At 33.5% G+C, this 6,847-nt stretch overlaps 1 long non-coding RNA gene across 1 annotated transcript; it reads left to right on the forward strand.

Moving 5' to 3' along the window:
* Positions 1 to 531: 531 nt before the first annotated feature.
* LOC144976630 (uncharacterized) lies at positions 532 to 6,437 on the forward strand. The gene is made up of 2 exons (XR_013646129.1): positions 532 to 5,168; positions 5,524 to 6,437. It is a non-coding gene; the product is annotated as an uncharacterized LOC144976630 (long non-coding RNA).
* Positions 6,438 to 6,847: the final 410 nt, after the last annotated feature.

Consider the following 6,847-nt stretch of genomic DNA (forward strand, 5'->3'; position numbering starts at 1 on the left):
TTATTATTATTGTTTTATTATTATTATTATTATTATTATTATTACTACTACTACTATTATTATTATTGTTCTTCTTCTTCTTCTTCTTCTTCTTCTTATTATTATTATTATTATTATTATTATTATTATAATTATTATTATTATTGACTCGAGGTGAAGTCTGCATTTACTTTCGAATTATGACTAAATCTTTAAATAATTTTCATGGGGTGCCGATATATTGCATAGAAATAAAAATATAGAATCAACAGAGACCGCTTAGAATTCTTCCATGACGGTCTATGAGGTTGAGACAATGTATTGTAAACAAGCCAAGCGAATTATAAAACCCCAAACAACTTGTATGTTTGAATTTTGGTCAGAAAACTCGTCCTTTATCTAATGACTTCATGTCAATTCCAGGTCTGAGAGCTTTTGACAAGATTAGGATCACTTTAACCGATTGAAATTCTGTCCAAAATTTATAGTACCCAATGTTTCATCAATTTTATCAAAGTTTTGTGTTAAATTTAGCCATGATGATGGTAGGCAGGTCTACTGTACTTGTTTGAAAATTCCAAAATCCGTAATGTTTAGGAGATCAAAATAATAGCCGTTATAATTAACTTTATAGATCAACATGCTTAAGTAACACTTCAAAATCCTTAGAATTCTGTAGTCTGGCATAAAACTTTCATTTTCAATCCGTTTTAATTACTTAGAAATACTCATGAAGTTCTGAAATTGCAACCGAAATTTCGTAATTTCCAGGAATGTTTGTCTTAAAATGTTAAGATGTATGAATCTTTGTAGCAGATTGTGATAAGTTGTTCTTCAGAGCCATTTGGCACATGGAGCCGAAGTTTGTCCTGGTTTCTATAGCGTGAAACGGACAATAACAACAATTGCTTGCTATCCTTTTGATAGGACACTAGTCAATAGCAAAGTACTTTCCACCAAATCTAACAGACTCAGCTACCCATTCACTGCTGGGTGGACAGGAGGGTCAGAAGTAATCTTGACTGCACCCGGGATCAATCTTGGTCCCTTTAAGTGTGAAGCGAGTACTCTACCAACTGAGCTATCGGGGACCCCCGGTAACAGATTTTGATAAGAGTCTTCGCTGATGTTACCATTCAATGTACAACTACAGAGTCTATGTAAAGTAGTCAGCATAGAGTAGTGAATATCAAAATTTGTCGACATTGGGGTGGTGGGTGGAATTTCTGTTAAAGCAGGAGGAAAGCTGCTCTCTCCTCGGGACATGTAAACTGCCTACAATGTATTCCATTTTATTAGGGCTAAATAAAAGTCCTACCAACCAAACAAGCCAATCTAAATTCAGGTCACATCCTTTTATGATTACACTTTAATTTGATGGTAATTCAGTGTAGATCTGTCTCTTTAGTCAAATCTAGTCAAAGAATTTCAACCGTCTCTTGAATGGTGCTATCTGTTATTATTAGTATTATTTTTCATATTATTATTATTACTTTTATAACTACTCCTATTATTAATATATTAAGTTCAGATCTGCCACAGACACATATAAAATTGTTATAATTTACCCTAGGGATCCTTTGGTTGTCAACTATTTATTATCTCACCTTTTAAAAAGAAAAAACAATTATCGCCGACAAATCTGTTTGAGCCAGTACAATGGCTTCTTAGGGCGGCGAAATAAGTATATACATCTATATTTTTGAATGACTTAACATTGTATCTGAAAATGAATCGATACAAATCTATTTTAAAGCATTTCAAAAGAATCATTTCTAAGTGAATGCGTTAATATTGATTTATTCTGCTGTACTCTAAAAACAACTTGTATTCAGAATTAGGGCCAGAAAAACGTATCCTTCAAAAGAAATAATGATCGAATAAAATTACCCTAATTTTTCCCAAAAAACTGTCAAATCAGGGAATATGTCATGTCCCAGGTTTGAGCATTTTTGGCAAGATGATGGTCATTTTAACTCACTCAATCCTAGAGATTTTTGCTACTTTTCAAAATTGGTACAAATTTATTAAAATTGAGCATGTAGGTACATTGATAGTTTTCATCAACTACCATTAACATGCTGAAACTAAAACAATACCTTTGATTCTACGCCTATAATTTTTCTCAGAAATATGTAATAAATAGGCATGGGGTAAAAGTAACCCTGGTAAACTACGGATATAGTCGGTGTTAGGGTTGAGTGAGTTAATCAATCGATATTTGAAGGATGAATATTCTGGTCAAAAGTTGAAATACATTTTTTTTTTCAAAGTATTTGAAAATTTCATTTCCTGTTTACTAGTGTTCTATTTGTGATCAATCGAAAATTTTGATCTCGGATTGGAATAATAATTGATGCATTAATGATGTAAAAATTGATGGATGTTTGGGTTTCTTAATGATGTTGAATGTCCTTGAAAACCCTGGGGTTTCTTTTTGATGGTCGGATGGGTTGTCTGTAGTACGCAAGAGGAACAAAAATACATCAAGGATTTCATTGGAAACTTTTATTATTACGTTGAAAATATGTATGTAATCCTTTTTTATCTGGAAAATATTAAATATTGTAAATGTTCATTTAGAAAATATGATTTAGAATTGTATGTAATTTGTAATACTCACCCTTTCAGATGCTTGGGGAAATATTTAGAATTGTATGTAATTACTCACCCTTTCAGATGTTTGGGGAAATATTTAGAATTGTATGTAATTACTCATCCTTTCAGATGTTTGGGGAAATATTTAGAATTGTATGTAATTACTCATCCTTTCAGATGTTTGGGGAAATATTTAGAATTGTATGTAATTACATACCCTTTCAGATGTTTGGGGAAATATTTAGAATTGTATGTAATTACACACCCTTTCAGATGTTTGGGGAAATATTTAGTATTGAATGTGTTCATCGTGATCAAGAAAACAACGTATTTACCGTTTTTGTGTTCAAGAAGGGAATAATAGTAATAGCAACTGTTATTTACCATCAACTCTGTTGTAACAGGGTATTATTTTTAAAAGAAAAAATGTGTAAAACATGGCCTTATCCGGAAAGTGTTCAATCATTTGATACTTACTGTTACCGATAGCAAAGAGCCAAAGAACTGACTGATAATAATTCTCTTTTCTCCCCGATTCTTCAGAAAGTCAGTGTCATGTTTCTGTTGCTAACGTTTTCTTTCTGGATGCGGATCCTGACCTCCCATAGTGGGCAGGGAGGTACATGCTGTGTCTTCTATCCCCCCATACCCGTTTTCCAATTGTTTCCTGTCGTTGTCTTGGTATGAGATTACTTGGTTTTGTCCTGACCCTGGCCGGAGTCCTAGCTGGGAGGGAAACAGTCAAATGCATAGTTATTGTTTTGGTAGATTATATTTTTTTCCTTGTAAATCATCTCTCTGTTATGTATTATTATTATTATTATTATTTTGAATGTATAATGTAAGCATTTGAGTGTATTCCTCTTTGTTGGATTTTGTGCTTGTGTCTGGATGAGACTTGTAGGTGATGTCAAACTGAGTACATTGGCGGTATGCCCTTGGAATCTACATCTGATCCCTATTTGTTCCCAGTTCCCCTTTGTCTTACTTTTTCTTGGGTGCTTTAATTGTAATTCTAGAACTTTTTACTATCCCATTTTCTTCCTTTTTACTGGCGCTGATATAACCTTTAAAATGTGTTGCAAGCGCCGTAAAACCCTTAAAAACAAAACAAAAACAAAACAGACACTGAACTGTACATATGGATTTATAAAATATCTTTCAAAAACTATCTTTCTTTTCTTAACCCTCTCCTTACCAACTACAGGAAAATCGTCACATTTGTTATGATACAATGAACATGTTTCTTAATCAGATTTGTTCTGCACATTACATTTTATGAAAACTCTTTGTTGTTCTTTCGAGCTTGTTTTGCTGCACAAACAAAAATATGCATATCTAGTATGTACGTATTTCTAATTATTTCTAATGAATTTTAGTGTAAAAAAAGTCAAGTTCTGTATTGGGTGGGTCATGATCTTCACAATGAAAAATTTCTTCCTTTTATGTGACCAGTCATTCTCACCCCTGATAGCTATTGATATTAATTTGTCTATATTTTGTTTTCAGCACCTTATTTTATCAATTTGAAAACTGTTAACTCTCCTGTCTTTTGTGTGTTATTTGCTCTCAATTGCAATAATAAATACTGAAACAATATTCCAAATTTGATATTTTTGATAGCCCTACAAAGCCCTTGACATGATTTGTATCTCGTCCGCGCAAGTTTTCAGGCTTTTAAAAATTTGCCTGGTGGCATCCCTGGGGTAGGTGTATTTCTGGAAAAATCATGAAGATGGTCAGTTAGGAGAGAGTTAAATAAGCGCTAAAATGACCTTAAAGTAGTCACCAGCATCATTCCTTCTTTTGTAATTAAACAAATTTATTGAAATAATCTAAATTGCTTTGAAATAATAACGACTTTTGGTTTTAAAATGTAATAATTCTAGCAATGGTGATGTTTTACGTTTACTATATTTTTTAAGTTTATTTATTTTGGCTGCACTTTATACAGTCAACAGTGATGTAAAACAGAATAAGACTTAGTTTAATTGTCTTGATTCGCTCTGCGTAAAACATTGTATTTTATTTTGCTGGATGTAACGAAGGCAACCATTGTTACATTTTAATGGAAAATTGGAATTTATGCTTTATTACAGTTACAGCAAAACTTACATATTTATATTTTTTCTGTTGTTATAGCATGGATCATAAAAATTATAAGTGTAAAATGTTTTCTCACAAGGCATTTTGAGTTTTTTTTTTCACACTCGCTGACATGTTTAATCATATACCTATGATGTTCGCATGGGTGTACGATCCGATAGTGATGTCGTTTCTTCTTCTCTTTACTAGCCTATCCTGCTTCTTTGGTTTGTGATTGTATTTTTGACAGGGGATATTTTTTTTTTCCTGTAAATCCTCTGCCTGTTTGTTCTTGGTTATTTATAATTTAGCTTATGATATCTTTAGGTTATGATTTTGATTGACATTTGTACTATTTTTGTTAGATTGCTTGTTTTTTTGTTTCAGCGGTCTCTCATATAACCTCAATTGTGTTGGAAGAGACCTAAAGCAACAAACAAACATGTTTATGTTATTTGTTGGTCATTTCTTTATTACATACTGGGTGGGGTTCCCGACCTCCCATAGTGGACAGAGCGGGTGGTTGGATGGGAGCATCACCCTTGAATCATATACCTATGATGTTCGCATGGGTGTACGATCCGATAGTGATGTCGTTTCTTCTTCTCTTTACTAGTCTATCCTGCTTCTTTGGTTTGTGATTGTATTTTTGGCAGGGGATATTTTTTTTCTCTGTAAATCTTCTGCCTGTTTGTTCATGGTTATTTATAATTTAGCTTATGATATCTTTAGGTTATGATTTTGATTTACATTTGTACTATTTTTGTAAGATTGCTTGTTTTTTTTGTTTCAGCGGTCTCTCATATAACCTCAATTGTGTTGGAAGAGACCTAAAGCAACAAACAAACAAACAAAAAATAGTGGACAGGGAGGTCTTGTTGTGTCTTCTATCCCCCTGTATCTGTTTTCCAATTGCTTTCTGTCTTTGTCTTGGAATTAGATAAGTTTTGTCCAGACCCTGGCTGAGTTGAGTGTATAGTTATGTTTTGGGAGATGATATTTTTTTCCTTGTAAATCATCTCTTTGTTATGTACTGTTATTTTTTTTTTTTTAATTTAACATAGGATTAATTAACATTTGAGTGTATTCTTCTTAGTGGGATATTGTGCTGGTGTGTGGTTGAAACATTTAGGTAATCTCAAACTAAGTACACTGATAGTGTGCTCTCGGAATCTACACCTGTTCCCTATTTGAACTAATTCCCCGTTCTCTTACTTTTTCCTCAAGTCCTTTTAATTGTACATCAAGAGTGTCTTTACTATCCCATTTTCATCCTTTTTACTGGCGCTGATATGACCTAAATGTGTTACAAGCGCCGTAAAACCATTAAAATCAAACAAAAACAACTTTACTACATACTTTTAAACAATACTGTATAGGGGAAGCTACCATTTCCCTTTTTATTATTGCTGAAATTACCAAAAAAGTGTGGCTGGTGCTGTATAATGAAAAAGCAATGAAATATTTATCAATTCTTAGCTTTGTTTCTGATTGAAATCGGGGAATACCACAAATCTCTTCCCCTGGCAGTGAACGGATACCTGGGTTCCTCTGGATCTGATTAAAGTAAAGCTGAAACGGAAAGGAACTAGTTACCCTACGTACTACTAGGACATTGCCCCATGATCCGGGCAATCCCCAATGTCTATTTTTAGATGTGGAATTCTATTTCTCTATGACACCCTGATAGTAACTCTCACCAAGTATCTACGTCTTTCTTAATGTTTCTGATAAAATACTTTGTCAAATAAATACGGTACTTTCTTTTCGCAACAGTATGAGTTTGACTTTTTTGTTTTAATATTACATGTGATGACATCATGTCAAAATGTTATTTGATTACAAGTCATATCGATGGCCCGTTGATCAAACCTCTGAAGTATAGTATTGCAAAGACGCTACTTTAGAGGTTTGGTCAACGGGCCATCGATATATAACATGTAAACAAAGAAATAACAGTTCATCACAGAGGGATGATTTCCAAGACAAAAAACATCATCTGTGAAAACTCCAACTATACATTTGACTATTTCCCTTCCAGCTCGGCAGGGTATCCGACCAGACAAAACCAAGTAATCTCCCTCCAAGGCAAAGACAGAAAGCGTGTTGGAAAACAGACATAGGGGTATAGAAGAAGACTAAGTGCCACCCTGCCCAATAAGGGAGGTCAGGAACCCCACCTAAA

Source organism: Berghia stephanieae, chromosome 7 (genome assembly GCF_034508935.2).
Source record: "Berghia stephanieae isolate SIO BIC M18660-M18661 chromosome 7, UCSD_Bste_1.3, whole genome shotgun sequence".
Taxonomy (NCBI): domain Eukaryota; kingdom Metazoa; phylum Mollusca; class Gastropoda; order Nudibranchia; family Aeolidiidae; genus Berghia; species Berghia stephanieae.